This window comes from Rhodnius prolixus, unplaced genomic scaffold (genome assembly GCF_049639745.1).
Source record: "Rhodnius prolixus isolate KJV_2025 unplaced genomic scaffold, Rpr scaffold_10, whole genome shotgun sequence".
Taxonomy (NCBI): domain Eukaryota; kingdom Metazoa; phylum Arthropoda; class Insecta; order Hemiptera; family Reduviidae; genus Rhodnius; species Rhodnius prolixus.
In genome coordinates, this window is record NW_027411615.1 from 10893073 (window position 1) to 10913016 (window position 19944).

Consider the following 19944-nt stretch of genomic DNA (forward strand, 5'->3'; position numbering starts at 1 on the left):
TGAAAGGTTAACCACTCGCACAGTTAGTGTTATTTGATCTTGTTTTTGTAGTTAATAATAGAACCCTTTTATTTCAAGAAAATACTACAGAAATATACTACAGAAATTACTTTTTGCAAGCCACAAACCCATTTGCAGGAGGTTGATGTTAATAGAATCAGACGATGGAATTACGGCAAAAAAATCTGTCCAATATGATTTAAAATAATAACAAATACCAAATTGAAAATTGGCCTGCAAAATATACTTAAATTGACAGGAAATGAAAAAAATCTGGCTATCTCTTACTACAATTTTTTAAAGAACTCGTGAAAGGTTAAAAGAACAGTAAATTTAAGTTGATAAATAACTTCATTAACTTATGATTACTTGATATAAATATTATATCAAGCCAATTAAAATATGTTGCTTAACAATTATTTGCTTGTTGAACACAATAATTTTTTTGAATGTAAAGAGGTTTGAGTCGTGAGGTGGGGGTACGACTACAGGATTTGTGCGGCGAGCGTGGCAGATTTGGCAGGACTTTTGGCCGGTAATGTAATGGATCTGAAACCTTGCCAAATAAACTTGGACTTGCCGTTGTAGAGGGTTGTCCTACAAAGTGTTTAATGATCTAAACTGGGTAGAAGTTTTTTGTTTCTTTTAAAAGGGAAATTCTTTCATTTTCCGCCTCCAGTTCTAGGAGTTTAAACAACGCCCACTTTGCGTTACTTTTTCACAAACAAAAGGTTACCTTTTTTTTTTACCATTATCGCCACAGACTGGAACAATCACCTTGAATGTCAGCTTTTTCACAAAGCTAGAGAAAGAGAGAATTCTACGTGGGCAGGTTTGGGCGTAGAATTGTTCAAGTGAATGAGATATTTCTAACTAAGAGAGGAATTAGATTGTTCTCTGTGTCCACACTTTATTAAACATTGATTGATTATCGATTTTCGCTTGGAGAGAATTAGATTCTTGCTGTGGGCTTCATGGCTACTAGATATTGCCCTTAATCAAGTAAATCAGGCTTTAATTCATTCATCGCCCTCTCACTTTCAGCAAGTCGTCATGAACACTATCGATTCCTAATAATATAACTGCATTTCGGGTAATCTCTTGTTTTTTGCTCTTAGATATTCGTTTTATTGTTTTGGAAACTTATCAAAATAATAGTTTTAGACGTGAATTTCTTTTTTTTTTTAATTATTGCAATAGGTTGTAATTGGAACGTATCATTATCTGAAAAAAAAAGAAATTTAAAACGGAGAAGAAGTTAAGATGAAGCCTTTGGGTAGAAGTGGAGCAAACTAATAATAAATTAAGAGTTATTTGTGACATTTGAAGCCCAAAATGCCTTTGCCCAAAAATGTTTTAATTCACCTTGATAGATATACTAGGTTTATAGTTTGAAATAATTGATTTTTTCACCGTAACCCCACAGTGGTTTTCACAAATGGATCTGTGCAGCATAATTTGAAAACAGAATTAGGCATTTCGAAATGGTTCTACCGATTAGCTTTTTACGAATCGGAGAAAATGAGTTTTTTGTACAAAATGTGTTTTAATAAGGTTTTTCTTTTAAGTTCATATTTTGACAGCCTACCTAAAGTCTTGACGTTTAACCAGTTTGTTGGAGCGATCTCAAAGAACTATAATATTAAGCTTGCCTCTGCATATTAATTGTATTGGTTCTTTCCCAAAGGGATGAGTCTCGGTTAGTCGGAAGTTTGGGTAAAACCGAGTTGTTTTTTTTTCTCTTTGTCGAAATTATCTCGAAAACTTTGATAATTTTATTTGATTATTATGCAACCATCATAAATCTATTGTGCTTAATTCACTATTCACATCTGGCTACTCACAAACCGTGCCTCAAACTCTTACATTAAATTTAGTGAGAAATCTCAGTATTTGAGATAACTAATAATTTCCCTTCCGCGTATTTTTCTTGCACGGCCATGATTTCATAGACAAGCTTTGCCTACCTGAATTTAGTTCTAATTTATAACTTTTGTGCTTAAAAAATAAGAGAATTTAGAAAAAAACGCGAAGAATCTGTCTGAATAAATAGTGCAGACAAATATGACTGATAGATTTAACCCTATTCACGATCACGAACCCTTCATGTAACCGTCCGATTTGTTACTTTAATTTGTTTTAGGAAACTAAGAGTTGTTTTAAATCCCTTTGTAACTACAAATCTTATCACTAATTTTTTAATCTCTGCATAATATAAAGTTTAATGATTAATCCCTAAGAAAATCACACAGAAAAATATAATCTTCTTGCAGCAATTGAAAAGTTAATTATCAAAATGGAATTTTCAATTCTTTACTAAAACAATATTTGGTCTGATTTGTAATGAAAACATTCCAATGGAAAACCTAAATGAATATTCAAACGTTGATCAGTATTCCCAGTGTATAAAACAAAAACCTAGAAAAAAGCTAATTTTCGACTTTGTTAGCTGGAATTTTGTTTGTACCTAGTTTTATGTAATTTTAATCAACGTCTGAAAATTTCATTATTGTTTTTAAATTCTAACACGTTTTTTTAAATAAATTTTACTTTCTATTAAGTAAAAGTTAGAGTCGCGAAAGTGACTGCCACAAAGTGTGCATATTTAATTAAAACACTGGTCAAAGAACAAGTTCTGTTGAACGTATAAATAAGTTCAACTCTCATTGGTTGCCCATGTGTTCAGAAATTGGGGACTGATTGGCTTCTGTTTTGTTAGTAAAGAGAACAGCGTTGACTACATCACCTGAAATACTCTAATGCTTTACATTCTAGTGTCGTTGGAAGGCTCAGACAAATTAAGCCTACCTAATAGAATTAAAATTTGATTTCATAATATTTTTATATAAAATCATGAGATGAAAGGTGGTGTCTATTTTATATTTTCTCTTAATAGGTAAAAAGTGACTCTGCAAAAATGATAACGCTGAAAAGTAGTAGATACAAACGAGTGGAAAAGTTACCAAGTGGTATAACACTAATACATTCAACTATTAGTTACTCTCTTCACTAGAGAGGTGATCACGAGGACACTCTTGTTGGGATGTCAGGAAGAGTTCTAGAAGAAAAGATTTCGAGCTAGATGATTTACGTGTGAATACAGGTTGAAATGGAGTTTCCTGTATCAGGTTTTGGCGACTTGGGTGATAAAAGGAATGCTAAGATCTGCGGGTATTGGAACCAGGTTAGAGACATAAAAAGGGACGTTTACTGTGGATCAAAGTATTCTAGATTGTAGAGATTGAATTCTTTGGAGATTGGTGCGGTTTGATTGAACCTTACAGCTCTATTTTATTCGCCGTGATTAGTTCAATTATTTATTCTGAAAGTTAGTATTCAGACTGCAATTCACAAAATTGTAACTTATCGTTTACAAAAGGGAATTAAGAAATATTTGTATAGATTTAAGTGAGAATTACCCATCACATCTTGTCTATCAATCTTAATACATCCATTTTTACTTCTCCAACGCTGTGATGATTTTTCTAAACCAATATGGAGAAGTGCTCAATACAATTCTATCAGTTTTCCGAAAAATTAAACTATTTACGGAAAAACAGAGAGCAGAAACACCTGCTTTGATAGGTTAAAACCAATAACTTGAAGATAATATGAATAATTAACATCTCATTCTACCTTTATTGAACGTAATCATTTTGTTAATGGAAATTGCTGTAAATAAATGTTCTCACTGTTGAGATGCTGCCGTATAAAAACAGATCATTTTAAATGAAAAAAAGAAAAGTATAATGTACCTAATGCAATATCTTTACAATTATAGTAAAAGTACTTAGTTTAAAGAAAAATTTGGAACTAGAATTTTAAGAATGACAAGTAAAGGAAAATCTTGTAACTGTTATAGACTTTTATTTAAAGGCAGCTGATAAAAATTTAATTTTTTTTCCTTCAATAGAACTCATCAGCTGTTTGGGATCCAATAAAAATAAAATATCTCCTTATATGCGTACCTACCGTCTCCTGCAATTTTCCGTTACATTTTGTTAAAAGAACTTCTCTACATTGTACGTGACGTTCACTCAGCTAGCAATTTGTGATAAGAAATTATTTTCTGAGATATATCTGTATATATATATAGAATATCGTTGAAAGGGTTGTCTCTAAAACCATTATTGGAAAGAGGTTGGCTCTTATCGCTACAATTATGGATAAAGTCTTCTTGTTCAACACAGCTTATTTGTCCTGTGTTCATTTGCTGTTATTGTTGGGATAAGTTTGTGTAATGGTAGAGGGATTCTAGTACCATTATAGCGTTGATCTTCTACAACTATTAAAAGTTATGTTATCTAAGAAAGTTGTAAGTTACTATAGTTAAGCCCCAGATTTAGGATCTAAATTCACAACATTTCAGCCTTGCTTACCGATTATTGTTTGACCTTGTTTCATTTGATCTTAGAAGTTTAAATGCTTAACAAGTTTTTATACAAAAATGAAATATCATGGATTTTGTAAAATCCATTTACTGTACCTCAATCTCATTTAAATTCTACACCGTACTCAACTCGCTGATCACAGTACTTCTTAGGAAATATGACGAAGGTAGTAAAACAGTAATTAGTTCCTATTTGTTGACATAAAATATGTTCATTAGCTTTAAGTTAACTTTGCTTGTATCTAGAGTGTACGTTAAAGGACGAATATTTGCTAAGCCCATCAGTAATGAAATTCAAAATGAGAAAACCAAGTAAGCAAATAATACAGATGTACATATATAATCAGCAAAGTAAACTGAAACGAAATCTCTTCAAAATTCAATGCAACATTCCCCAAGTAGAGATTACAGTCCAATTGAAAGTTGGGCATTTCTATCTCTTGCATGCATTCAGTCTTTTTCTGTTTCAATAAGCAATTCTGTTAAATCTCTGTGCATAATCCAGTACTGCATATTTCATAACTTTTATGGAATCAAGGCGTAACAGAATGGAAAATAATCTAAGCAACGAACTTGTTCGTTAATAAAGGGAAGTTTTCTTTAAAATATAAGAACAGAACACATGAACAAATATACGAGTATATCTAAAATGAAATGAATTCAAGTAAATTATTTGATCCCCTTTTTCAGTAATATTGTTTTAAACGAATGTTTTATTAATATGATGCCATTAAAATTCTCAGTACACACTCAGTCCATGAACAGACAAGACAGAAGACACACCAACCCTGAAATGTAAAAGTATTACTTTCTAAACTAGGTAAATAATTTTTGTAAATTTCGTTACATTATACATACTCATTTCAATAGAATCATTGTTAACAAACTGTAAATATGTTCCACAGCCCTGAAGATGACCTAGTCCCTAGGTCGAAAGCTCGGCAAAATAAACTTTACTAGCTAGACTGAAATGGCAGTTATTTTTTCAATCCCATTGATAAATGTTTTAAATATTTGGCGAGAAATTAAAACTGTTAAAGGTTCCCCCTGTTCAAATGTGCCCCCTCTCTCCTAATTCTTATCAATTTAGAAAGAATTTACCCTCCTCCTTTAAATTTTCGGGAAAGATAATGCAAGTAAAAGTTTTGGATTATTTGTAATCACTTACAAAGTTAAAATAAAATCGGAAAAACTGTTGGCGAAAATATTCTAAAATAGTGAAAAATTGATTTAATAAAGTGATATTTCCCTGTTCACTAGTTTTTTTAAAAAAAACCGTACTATGGCATCCGGTGTTAGCTCCTAAGCTAAAGATCAAATTTTGATGTTTTGTGGATCTTTGATTTTTATGTTACAGTGGTGGAGTTTGGAGGCAAGATATTACCAGTATTTATGATGTATTATTTATTGAATATGATAGTATACGAGTATACGTATAGAGCTACTACATCATATTCATTTCTAAACTTTGATAAATCGGATTATGATTACCTTTAAAAGAAAAATACACGAATAAGAAATAGACTACCTCTATTTATGTACCATGAAAACGATCATGCAAGAATGTATTATATTGGAATTTTGACAAGAAGCTGAAACCAATGACAGTTAATCAATTGTCTTTACAAAATTACCTATTTATTCGCTCAATGTTTTTCTGTTCTTTAACCAGATTGTTTTTTAACGAACGAATTAATTATAAAAATTAGAATTTTGTTTCTAAAACTACTGCAGTCCGACTTCGGTGATAATTATGAAAGATAAACCAATTACACCAAGTGATTGGAATATTCTGAATTGAAATCTGTTTAGAAATACAGACGAATAAAATGTTTTCTAGGGGCGAATATTCAACTTAAGAGTTTTTGCGAATTCCTTTTAACTGTTTCTTTGATGTAATTCTGTATGTTAGATTATCTACAATCGTGGTTTTTCTACGGAATTTCTACGATCAAATTTTTAATCTTAACGATCCTGTGGATGTCTCTATACCTGAGTACTTACTTCTTACTCCAAGTTAGTGAAGCACCTTCTCAAGCTGTTTTACCAAATAAAGTAATGTGATCACTTAAAATCACCAAATGTATTCTATTATATCCTAACTAGCTCTGAAAACGTTATTTATTTATTTATGACTTAGATAAATAAGGAAATAGGTAGGGGGTAAACCTAGAAGTTCATTAGTAAATTCATTATTAAGAATGGAGGAGGCATTATCATTCTGCTGACAGAAAATGGACCTTCGAGGCCCGACCGGCACGCTATCTGTTGGCTGTCAGGTTATATAAAGGTTACGTCACCCTAGGATGGAGACGGCAGCGGCCGGCCCGGCGGCGGCAAAGTGACATCCACCTCCATATTCCCGCGGGATAATTATTCTTGTTGGTTATCTTTTCACCTCCTCTTCTGTCAAATAAATGGCCACTTTTACAAAATATAATACACTTTGACGGTTAATCGATATTACAATTAATAAAATTACATTAGTTTTTTTAGATATAATAAATTTATATTATGTACTTCTCTTTTAAATAAATTTGATGGAAATTAATCGACGGAGACATATTAGGTTGTTTTGACGAGTAGTTTGCAAAACTTTATTATTTTTTTTACATTTTTCAAATGTTTTTTTTTAAATGAATTTTTCTAAAATAAGAAACCTTAGGCTGGAAACATAGTGGAGCGGCGAGCAAAGCGGCGATGATAGCTGCTTCAGATCAAAGAGAGCGACGAGCAGCGAGCAAAGATTCGCATGCACATAGTGACGAGCTTAGTCGCGTTCTCCTTTTGTCGCGAACTATTTTTATATGAAAATTCTTCGTTGAAACTTTGGTATTTGCAGCAGCTTAGTAGTAGGAGCTGCAGTGTACATGACATAAATAAGTCTAGAAATGAACTTGGTGAATTTCATTACTTGTACCAACAACTTCGGGAGCATCCTAGCAAGTTTCATGCGTATTTTCGAATGTCTTAACAACATTTGATTATATACTAGCCCAGTGTAACCCCATTAATCAAAATCAAATTTTATTGTTTTTGAATAATACAACTCACAACAAAAGTTAGGCACAATATAGAAAAATTAACTAAATACAAATCTGTATAACCCCATTAATCCTAGCAGTTACTTTAAGGTTAGAAAAGAATAAATAAAAACAAAATAGAAATATATGCAGATAAAAAGAAATTAGTCAGTTAAAAAGAAACAATAATTTTATTAAATCACTACTCCATGATTTGTCGTAAATTAATGTTGTTCATCTGAAAAACTGGAGTAGTACGACGCTACAGAAGAAGGATTGGAGAATTCGTCCTGATCAGAAGTAGTAGGACGTGAAAATGTAATTTAATTTTGCCTAGTACTTAGATGAAAGTTAGCATTAAGGGATTGAGAACCAAATTAAATGTAGCAAAAATTACCTGAATTCTCCATTAACTACTAATTGTTAATTAATTTAAACTATTAATTATTAATTGTTAAAAACTATTGTAGCTTCACAAATACTATGGCCCCACAGAGGTTTCTTTAAACAAACTAAACCAATAAATGTATCAATATCCATAACCTTTGAAAAATAACCTTTACAAATTGAGCGCGATGAGAGTGAAGAAATCAAACATGTCATAACGCTTTGCTCCACTCTCTATAGATAGCGTTGCTCTATCTTCGCTTTGCTCGCCACTATGCGCGGTCCCATATGTTTACTTGTGTTTGATTTCGCCGCTTTGCTCTTCGCTATCATCGCCGCTCCACTATGTTTCCAGCCTTACTCTTAAAACTTCATTTTAGTATTTATCTATCAATGATCGTGTAATGTTACGCAAAAGAAATTTACATCCAATAATGTTATGCAAAAGAAATTTATTATAAAAAGTTATCATAAAAGAATGTAAAATCGATAACATATTCATATTATCAACTGCTTAACAATTTCACATTTTAATAACGGAACTTTAACGAGCAGTAAACTAGAATACTTTATAGTACTTTTTGTTTTGTTATACTTATCTTGAAATTTATCCAAGTAAATTGGCACTTCCGTCTACCTGTCATTCAGCTAATTTCAAATTTCAATAATATTTTTAATTCCTATTTACATAACTTTGCTAATGAGGTCGTATAAGTGATACTTTAAGGGAACCTCCACGGTAGCATGACAGTTTAGAGACGATGTATTGTTGGTTTAGTGGGTTCAATTCCCCGGTCTAGGCCTTGAATTTTATTTAATGATTAATATGAGAACTTTACAGTAAAGTTGTTTGCTAGTCGCTTCCGTCCACGACACCTAGAGTTTTTTAGATTTTAGATTTTACACGGCGGGACGGGACCCATGCCCCACGGCACTGCAGCCACCAAGAGGCCTATTGTGCCTTCCCTTGAGTCTAGTAGGTGAAACCTTCCCTTCTAAGAAGGTTGAGGGCTTTCCCTACTAGTTCCTTCTGCGCTACAATCTCCCCTGGTCTCAAGGTACCAATGATTTCGTAGCGCAGTCTCTCGATTGTAACGCAATCGAATAACAGGTGAGAGGCTGTTTCTTCCTCTTCCTGGCACAATCTGCACAACGGTTCCGAGCTAATAAGCCCTACCTTGTGCAGGTGCTTTCTGAACCTTTCGTGCCCTGTGATCAGAGTGATCTGATTCCTGCCTAAACCTAGTAGTTACTTTGGTTCTTTGTTTGCACAGCAAGTGCATAACACTCTTGCCGTGTTTGACCCCAGGAAGCATCGCCCAGTACTTTTCATGTTCTCTCTAGATCCAATCTCTGAGAGCCTCATGAACTGGTGATCCCCAAGACTGGTTCCAGGCCAATGAAAGGAGTATTAGCTCCATTCCTGGCCAACTGATCAGCTATTTCATTCCCCTCAATCCCCGCATGGCCCGGCACCCACTCAAGTCAGACTTTATTGTGCCGAGCCAGTTGATCTAGAGTCTTTTTACACTCCCAGACCAGGGAAGAGATATCCACGACACCTAACTGGTAGTTGGACGTAAAGCCGGCCTGAAAAAATAGACATTACTTTACTTTTTTTATATTAAAAGAATGCTTAATCTTCTTTCCTTCTAAAGTGTCTTAAAAAGCTAGCTTCTCAACCGTTGGAGGCATCTCCTCGTCAGTGTTGTCCTAAGTTCTCCTAGTAGTCTTGAATTCAAGCTATTCTCTGCACAGGAAATTCTACCGTCTTATAAATGCATTCAACCATACATTTGCTTAAGTACTGGTTTCATTTGGAAATGTTTTGTGCAGAGACTGTAGCGATGTTTTCCTCATGGCTTTGATGTACGAATTAAAGAAAAACTCAGACAGTTATAATATGATAAATCGATCTAGCGTCTATTGTCATTTCCAATTTCAGACTTTCAGACTCCACACAGCGAGATCTTTATCCAAGTATTCGTTATTCTTATTATTTATCCAAGTTTTTGTAACAAACAAAGATAGATTCACATTTCTATTATTGTGGAATTGAATGTATTCTTTCCTTTCATGAATAATTATTGTTAAGGCGTTATTGTGTGTAAAATATTGTCATTACCTGAACATGTATTCCTTATTTACATATAATTGTATTCAGGAGGCTTACAGGTAAATGTAGATAGATCAAGAAGATTGGTGATCATTTTTCAGCCCAAATTATCAAAGAAATGAATAATTATTATTGATGCTTTGGTCAGAACCATGTTTTGGTTAAGTTTGTTCTTTGTTTTGAGAAAACTAGCGTTTTCCAACTCAAAAAATGATCTTTCTGCGAAAATCTTTTTCCGCATATGTAGAACTTAATAATAAGTATTCTGCGTTCGACCGTTTACGGCCAAAAGTTTCTGCGTAAACTCAAAACTATTGTACTCAGCACTAACTCGCTATTTGATCTTATTTTCAATTAATCCAATTCTCTACATATAGTTGCTGTGATTTCTGAAAAAAATGGTCTACCTCCTCTATTTTTAGGCGTTCATGGCCGACTTAAAAATCCACACCTCCAATTACAGCTCGCTCATTTTTACGGCCATTCTATCTACACAGATTGACCCTATATCAATCTGGCTGCTCTTCAGTCACATCTTCATCCTTAAGAACTCCGGTTATAGCAACGACTTACCAATATTATCACAGACCAATATAAGTATATCGTCTTCACTTTTAAACGTCAGACTCTCGCATCCGCCCTTTTTATCAGTACTCCTATTCCACCAGGGTATAGTGTGCGCCAAGTTGGACTTTTTATCTTTTTAAAAGATTTACCTTGAAACCTTGAACGCAGGGTATTGTACATCGATAGGTACATACTCCTGGTTAGAAGATTTCAAAAATACACTTTAGTCGCGTAACGAAATAAAAAAGTTTGTATCTAGGCCTTCTGACATCGATGTAGACTGGCAGAATTAAATTCTTCGACTATTCATAAAAAACGCAAAATTCCTTTTGTATCCATTTGAGCTATACAAATCTGTCTAAATCAAATTCCTTTCAAAAGGTAGAAGAGTGCCTCATAAGTGATCAACTAATGGGATTCATCGTAGATGATTCCGTTTCTCAAATTGTGTAAATTTTGTAACAACATTTTCTTAATACGCTAGCGCAATTGTAATTATCCAATAAACATAAACAAAAATAAATATCAGTAAAATGAAAGAAGTAAAACATAATTGATTATACTAATCTATTTTTAGAAGAAACAATCAATGTTAATCGCCAAATGTACAACTTGTTTACTGGAGATTGGTATTGGCAATACACCAAATGCGCACTCTCTCGTGAACCGCCAAAACTATGAGCTTGGGAGAATTAAAAACAACTACAAAGGCCTGCTGGCCTAACGATACCAAAAAGTAGTATAAAATTAACATTCTGTAAGTATAGTTAACTAGCTTTTTGTTTTTGCAGTCGGCTAGTTTTAGATTCTAGCTTGCTTAGTAATCTCACTAATTATTTTGTTGGAGTAGAAAATATATGTGCGCAGTCTATTTCAGTCCGAAAGGTTTATTAAATGTGCCAAGTCTCCTACTTAGAGACTGGATCATTTGTAATGAGTTTTGAAGTTTTTCTTGAATTATTGCCCGTGACTCTTTTGCATACGTCTATACAGGGTGTTCATTTTAAGACGGCTCAAATGCATTTCATGCTTAAACGGTTAATCTGAGCAAAAAATGGTAGAGGAAAAATTTGTTGCCCGTCACCTCTAGTTTCAGAATATGCGACTTGATTTTAGATTCCTGCCCGCATACTCGGCTGACGCGCGACCAAAAGTGAGGGTTCGCAGTTGACCCCCATTTTCATAACACAGTTTTAAAGAGTATAAAAATTTATGAAAGAAACCGGAAACCGCAATTCGATATCTTCAAAATTAAAGGTGCTAGGCAATTTCAAAATCTGGTATTTATTAATCATATTTTAATTTTTTAACTTGTTATCAAAGAGAAAGAAGAGCACGCGATAGGCCATTTTTATGTATTTTTTCATCCCCTTTCTACTGAAAATATTGCCAAGGCAGTAAAGCTAGTATTTTTCTGAATATCGGGAAATAAGTCGTTTTCCCAGTGATTTTTTTAAGAAAAATCAAATGTTAAGAGCTTTAGATGTTCTCAAGCATACACCAAATGGCTAAAAATTAATTTTACATCTGTTACAAACAAGAAGGTTTAATAATTATTTGGTAATTTTGGGAGAGTTACGTTTAATTACCAAAAAAGTTGGAAACCTCCTGCCGCATATTTAAGTGATCAATATCTTTCGTGTAAAGGATCAAACTTATTCCTTAATTTATCAAATAATGCACTTTACTCAACTTGTGAAACATGTACTGTGCCTTCAAAGGTGTCTTCTCAGATACAGAGAGCAGTTGATAACCTCCTGGCTAACCTGACTTGTGAGCCGAGGGAGGCACCTTTGTTCGCCTTTTGTTTTTGTACGGAAAAGTAGAAATTTTCTTCCATTTTGTGCGTTAGGTAAGTGCTGTAATTATCTTTGCTAAATTTTGCGACAATTGATTTCTGTTTAAATAAAAATAATATATATTTTGGTTAAGAGGCAATCTTTTCTGTCCTGAAGGTTATGATGTTGGACGACCGTTATTTAGGTGTACTTGGAAATAATGATTTATACATGAATAATAATAAATCTTTTTTTTATGTAACTATCTAAAATTTAGTATTGTTGAAAGTAAAAACCTATTATCACCACGAAACACTTAACGTTATCAACTTATTTTTTTTGGCACAGAATTTGCATCCGTTACTTAAAAACATGTAAATATTCTCTTTTTAACGCGAGGAAATCACCGTATTAGATCTTTTATTACCAAAATATTGTTGAAAAGGAAATAAATAAGAATCCTTCCCCATTTAAAAGAATACAATTTCAATAAATCGTACTTTCTAGCCAGGAAACAGCAGTACAAGTACTTCTGATAAAGATGGAGACCCAAAACTAACAAAAACTGCAATATTCCAGCTTACCATCGCATCTAGCTGGAAGTGCAAATGACGGAGTGAGACCAAGTGAGCGTGTGAATAATCTCTTATTCACAAATTAACAACCAACTGTAATTGTTTATAAAACTGTTGTTATTGTTGCAGTTTTTTCCACAATTACAGGTAACAATGACTAAATGATTGCAGTGAAAACTTTACAGTTTAAATTATTGATCTAAGTTACCCGGGCTGTTTAAATTTCTTTAAAAATGTTCTACAGTTTATTGGCGGATGTTTCTTTTGTAATTTTACGTATAATTTATATTATTTTTAATATATAGCCAATCTAATTGGGCTACTTTAGTTATTACATAATCTGATAAGGTTCGTTTAGAAGTATATGTATATTTAATTGCATGTTGATTTATTTAAAGTGAAAGTCTAAAAGCAAAATACTCTCCAGGTTTTTAGTAACCTTTCTAATCGAAAGTATTTTGCTTTTATCGAGATCCATTGTCATGTAATAAAGTGTACTGTTATTTAGACATTGTAATTATAGATTTCTCTCACATTTAGAAACTTTAATCTATTTTCTTAACGTATCTGACGTAAATGAACGTTTAATTTAATTTTGAGTGAATTTTTATGTACAGAAAACTTTTTAAAAAAGTGCACAATTTTGATTTTAATAACGTTGGTAAATTGAAGCTTTAAAAGTTAACAGGAGCTGTGAATACCAAATATGCCGGTTTTTTTTCCAGCCGTCAAAAGTGATTAAAGCAAAAAACCCAAAAGTACAATAAATATTTTCATGATATTATACCAAATATTGGTGGTCAAAGACAACGCCTAATCTTGATTAGGAAAATTATTTTTAATTCATAAAAGAGAAGAACAGAAACAATACGAGGGTCGTTTGAAAAGTCCGTGCAAAAATAAAAACTACTTAATTTTTTGGGGTAAACCTTTTTTATTTTTCAACATAGTCTCCTTTTAGGCTTATACACTTCGTCCAACGCTGCTCTAGTTTGTTGTTCCCTTCCGAATAATAGGATTTGTCCAAGTCTGAAAAATAGCCATTCGTTTCTGCAATCACCTCCTCGTTTGAATAAAATCTTTTTCCCGCCAGCCATTTCTTCATATTGGGGAACAAATAGTAGTCCGAGGGAGCTAAGTCTGGAGAATAGGGGGGATGTGAAACGAGTTGGAACCCTATTTCCATTAATTTTGCGACCATAACTGCTGAGGTGTGAGCTGGTGCGTTGTCGTGATGGAAAAGGACTTTTTTGTGGGCCAATCGTGGGCGTTTTTCTTGCAGCTCGGTTTTCAAAAGGTCCAATAACGATGAATAATATGCACCTGTAATAGTTTTACCCTTTTCCAGATAGTCGATGAGGATTATTCCTTGCGAATCCCAAAAGTCAGTCGCCATAATCTTTCCGGCCGAAGGAACGGTCTTCGCCTTTTTTGGCGCAGATTCCCCCTTGGTAACCCATTGTTTAGATTGTTCTTTGGTCTCAGGAGTGTAGTGATGTATCCATGTTTCATCCACAGTGACGAAACGACGCTTAAAGTCCTGCGGATTCTTCTGGAACAGCTGCAAACCGTCCTTGCAACACTTCACACGATTTCGTTTTTGGTCAAGCGTGAGCAATCGCGGCACCCATCTTGCGGATAGCTTTGTCATGTCCAAATGTTGATGCAAAATATTATGTACCCGTTCATTCGAGATGCCCACAGCACTAGCAATCTCACGCACCTTCACTCTTCTGTCATCCATCACCGTATCATGGATTTTATCAATGATTTCTGGAGTAGTAACCTCAACAGGGCGTCCAGAACGTTCAGCGTCACTTGTGCCCATATGGCCACTCCGAAAATTTTGAAACCACTTATAAACTGTTCTAATCGAAGGTGCAGAGTCACCATAATGTTTATCAAGCTTCTCTTTAGTCTCCTGAGGCGTTTTGCACGGACTTTTCAAACGACTCTCGTAATACTTTTAATAAAGATGATTAATTTAATGTAAAGATTATAGGAGTTTTGCTTTTGTCCCGCAATGGTTGGTTATCAGATGAAACTGTAGCTTGGTAGTCAAGCTAAAGGCAGGAGCTTTAAAGTGGAGATACGTTACTAGCCAGTAAAAAAGCTAAACCAGTTAAATATCTTCCCATTAAATACCAGTTTAAAGCTCCATTAAAGCAAACAAGAAAAGAAAAAAAACTGTATTCAATAATTCCATTCATTGCTAATGTTAAATAATTAATATGGCTGTTCAATGATAAATCTACCATTCCAGTTCATTCGCTTCAAGATACTTAATTATGAATCGTTTTTATTAATTACCATTGGCTTGTTCTGCATTCTTTTCATTCCTAAATCACACATACGTATGTATGTATATTTTTTTGTTTTCCTGAATGAATTAAATACTTATTTCATTTTTTATTTTGCTTGGTCAACATTTTGGCAACCTCTAGCGTTTTTATTTTCTCTTGACTCCTGTTTACCCACTTTGAGGTGTCCAAAATGTTCATTAAAGAAAATTTCATTAAAAGAACAAATTTTGAGATGCTGTAGTGCAAATTATTCTAGAACCTAAGACAGAAACAGCTATGAAACAGCTGATCTTTGCTTTTATGTGAACATTTTCTTCACAACAATTTTTTTATCTTATTTTATTTAAGCTCCTCTTAATGGCTCTTGTTATGTTAGCCAAAAGATTGCAAAACAAGTGAAGACACCTGCATTAATCCTCAGCCTCCTCTTTTTGAGCGCAATTTATATTTTCAAAAAAGTGAATAAATAAAATAAACTTCAGCAAATTTATCAACCACAGACTGATATCATGTTTTTCTTTTTCCTGTTTCCTGAGTGGTAATGTTATCCGCCATTCTCCTTCCAAAAAAAATGATAATTTTGGAGCCATAATGCGTCCTTTAACAACAGAAAACATTCCATAAATAATTGTTGTAAATATCCTGTAATAAATTACATCAATAATTATACAGGGTGAACCAGTAAGTATTGTCCATAGGCCTACTGTGTGTAGTACATCTAAAGTGGAGATCAATGACGTATTGGTTCTGTTCTTGAGTGACGCCACTTTAATTTTTTTTTTCTGAAATCATTACTTTTTTCCAATAAAAATGTTATTACTCAGAAAGTTTTAGACCGAATTCGTTTCTGATGACACGGTTAGAAAGACAGATTATTTTTTCTAAAAATTGAAACCATTTCGAAGCATAAGTCATTCTCCAAACAGCCTCAATCTTCCACCGAATGCTGGAAAAATAAAAGTAATCGAAATTTTTAAGAAAACTCATTAGGCCCTTATGTGATCCATTATCAGACCTAGGTGCTGGCACTTTTTATAAAAGTTTCCTGGCCTAATGGGCTTTTAAACGGTACATCATTTTCTAGGATACCTTTTATCTTCGTATGAGAAATTACGCTTGTTTTGCAAGAAAACGTGTTCACGAGCACTCAACAGTGTTAGTTATCAAGTTGTTTAATTCATTGAAAACTCTTTTAGATGGACCAGTAGTCAATTTTAAAGTAGGCTGTCTTAAATAAGGAAGTCAAAGGTTACAAATTGCACTTAAAAAAAAAAAAAAAGTGCCAGCACCTAGGTCTGGTAATGATCACGTAAGGGCCTAATGAGTTTTCTTAAAAATTTCGATTATTTTTATTTGGAGGAAGATTGAGGTTGTTTGGAAAATAACTTATGTTTCGAAATGGTGTCAATTTTTAGAAAATTTATCTGTCTTTCTAACCGTGTCATCAGAAACGAATTCGGTCTAAAACGTTCTGAGTAATAACATTTTTATTGGAAAAAAGTAATGATTTCAGAAAAAAAAAATTAAAGTGACGTCACTCAAGAACAGTGGAAAATATGAAGTTGGCCAATACGTCATTGAACTCCACTTTAGATGTACTACACACAGTTAGGCCTATGGACAATACTTACTGGTTCACCCTGTATAAAATTCTTTTCTTATAATTCTTAATATTTTTTTGTAGCAGCTTTCGCCATTCACAAAGTAGCAAAGCTTTACTTCTGTGTTTTCTGTTTCAGTTATTGTCTACTAGAAACATGTGAAGTACGGCCCAGCTGGTTGTATTCTCAGCTTAGATAAGATCCTGTTTCTTATTTACAAGTAAGTGATTGATTTTTTGTAAAAGTATCCCTGGATATTTAGTTATTACATTATCTTAAATTGAGTTTACATCTCAAATATATATTTTTGGAGACCTCTGCAAACGTGTGCATACGTCTTTAAACTAAAGTTTTGGCTGCAACCGGGAAAACCGGAAAAGGCGCTTTTCAGTTTTTCTTCTACAAATTCTGGGTACTCCAACTTAGCCTTACGTTTTTGTGATTCACCTTCTTTCTATTCACAGACGATCATTCGACGCTTGACTATTTCAAACGCAATTCTTCTTCCTGTAGTGCCCTTATAATTCCGTACTGGGCACAACTTTGAAGTTTGACTAAGATTACAGCCTGAAAACAGAGTCAATGCCATCACCTTGTAATTGCATTCCAGATAGAGTAGAGATCATATTTTAAGTTTTAAGGCTACAGTCCTAGAATTAATACAGTTGAAAATGTATGCTATAATTATGTATGCTGTCATAATAAAAGACTTCCATTTGGGACAAGTGGAGACATGGAAATGTGATTGCAAGAACAATCGCAATGAACAATGGAAAAACCTTGAGCGATGTGGCTATTTGCAGAGATTGACGTTTGATATTACCAATTCGATTTCCGGTAAAATTCTGAATAGAATATGGGATAAGGTTATTTTGCTCTTTTTTCACGAGCTTCTTGCTGCACACTCTCCGGTAATAGATTGGATGCTGCATGAACGTAATTAACAAGTAAATCTTTTCAACAACAAACTGTTGAACAGTAGTTTCAAGATCACTTTATGATTGGTCAGTGTGATAGCTAGTGACAGAAAATAACTATCGTATTATTGGTTTATATTGGCCAATTTTGTAACACTAATTTCCATCATTCAATCTTCTGATTATTAAATACCAGTACAATTAATTGGTTGTTAAATTGTCTGTGTATAATGACGGACATTGTGTAAACAATTGATGGCCACAATAATTATTATTGTTGGATCATTTAATGGTCTACAACTCCCTTTAGTTTAATTATTGTCTTAGGTCTATTGTTCCTTGTATTGAAATCGTAGTTTTGAAGAACGCTTTTTATTGGTTTACTGCGGTTTGTTTTACTTGTGGCCATTTTTTTTTTATCTTGTAAAATTTATTTTATTAAGTACAGCGAATCTCTGCTGTAAAATAACCACAATATTTTAAATATTACTAGCGCATACATTTCGTTTCACGCACTGGCCATTCCCCTTTTGTGTTGAAGATCTTGCAATCTTTAAATAAGTTAATGGATATCCTTAGTTAATGGATATCCCATATTTCAAATCAAAAAAACAAGAAAAGCTAAACTTATATTTGCAATAAAATATATGTTTTGATTTAAATGTTATAAGGATACATACATCACACTTCATCAATGTTTTTATTGAAATAAAACTAACTCTCATTGCACTGGAAGACTGATGAAGATTGATGCTACTAGAAAATTGCGCTCTATTCTATTCTTCACAAAGTTATGTACATTACCTACATCCGCTAAATTTTTAATATTTTATACTCTGCATTCCCTCGCGAAAAGGATATTAACTTTTACTGGTGCTTCTTTTTCTAACAGAAAGTATATAGGTATGTATATTTTTCGATGCTTTTAATATTTATTTTTTAAAAAAATATTTCTTAATTATTTTTCGATTTTTAGTTACGAGATCTGTCGATTAAATCTAAGACTTATTTATTACTAAGGATTCAAAATAAAACTGTAACAGTTTTTGTAACTCAAACAACCCGCATAGCCACGCCCTGAAGAAGATAATATATTTGTCGAAACGTTGTCAAAAAGACGAGTTGTTTTTATTTGACCGATTCCTCGCCAATCTTGAATCCTTAGTTAAATAATTTACGGTCACGAAACCTAGATTTTCTTATATATTACAACTTTATTGACAATTAGTTTAAGAATTTTACATTAGCCACTTCAAAGTACTCCTTTTACTAATAATTTATTATTTATACTCTTTCACACCCTCTGATTGGATTCCATCTTAGTAAAAATTTCGTAATAGTCTCTCTATAAAATTTCTTTTAGAGCATATTGAGAATTGATGGGTGGTAGATTCCCTCTTATTTTGTAAAATTAGGTCATAATGTACAGTTTAATGTGTTCTAATGTTTGTAATAACAAAATAAATTTGGAAAATTTGGGGTTTGAAGTAAAAGTATATGTTAGAACCTCGAGAATTTTGGGAAGGAAAGAGGATGGAATGTTCGAAGCACAGATATTATTGGTGCTTAGGGTTTTCCAGTGCACTTAATGGCCTTCAGACAGTGTTCTCTCGTTAAAGACAACACTGACCACCATCGAACAAGTTACCCGGATAAGCAAATCAGAACTGAATTCAAACCAGGGGCCCTTGTTTGTGATTCAATAACTCGATAAAAATTTCTGCAAAGTTTCTGAACTTTTTTAAAGAAACTTTTCTTTAATTGGATTCCCCCCCCCCTCCCGAAATAAATTGGAAATTTCCAAGTTCTGGAAAAGTTTGGAACTTCCTAAAGTACTACGTCATTTTAGCGCAACCAACCTTCATAACCATAATGCAAGCCCCTAAACTTGCTGTTCTTAAGGAACGCAACATGTTCAAGATGAATTACTTCATTACTGCCAGAGAATTTCCATTAAGTATGCAAAAACATCATGCAAGTTATTTTTCTTCTCTGATATTGAAAAAAAAAAAAAGCAAATGAGAAATTTAGGAGCCTGTACTAAGCGATCACTTGTTGTTTACGCTATTAATACGATGCAAACAACAGTCATATTATTGGGACGACATATCATGTCAAGGATATCTTGTCAATTATCAATTTTGTATGTTAATCATATCAATGTGGATCTCAGTTCTACTAATTTAATTTTTGTTTTCATCTGTACAATATTTTGTGCATTATTTTAAAATTAATCACTTAGGTAACTTAGTTATTCAATTTAATTTCTCTTACGAGCAGAAGAGAA

The 19944-nt window shown here is 33.2% G+C and overlaps 1 protein-coding gene across 3 annotated transcripts in view; it reads left to right on the plus strand.

Annotated features, from left to right (window-relative positions):
• Positions 1–19944, plus strand: part of LOC141456979 (uncharacterized) — a 300169-nt gene that overhangs the window by 63297 nt on the left and 216928 nt on the right. For all 3 annotated transcript variants that reach the window (XM_074133421.1, XM_074133425.1, XM_074133426.1), the window contains exon 2: positions 16879–16960. The gene's annotated coding sequence lies outside the window, so the exon portion shown is untranslated. The remainder of the gene's footprint in view (positions 1–16878; positions 16961–19944) is intronic.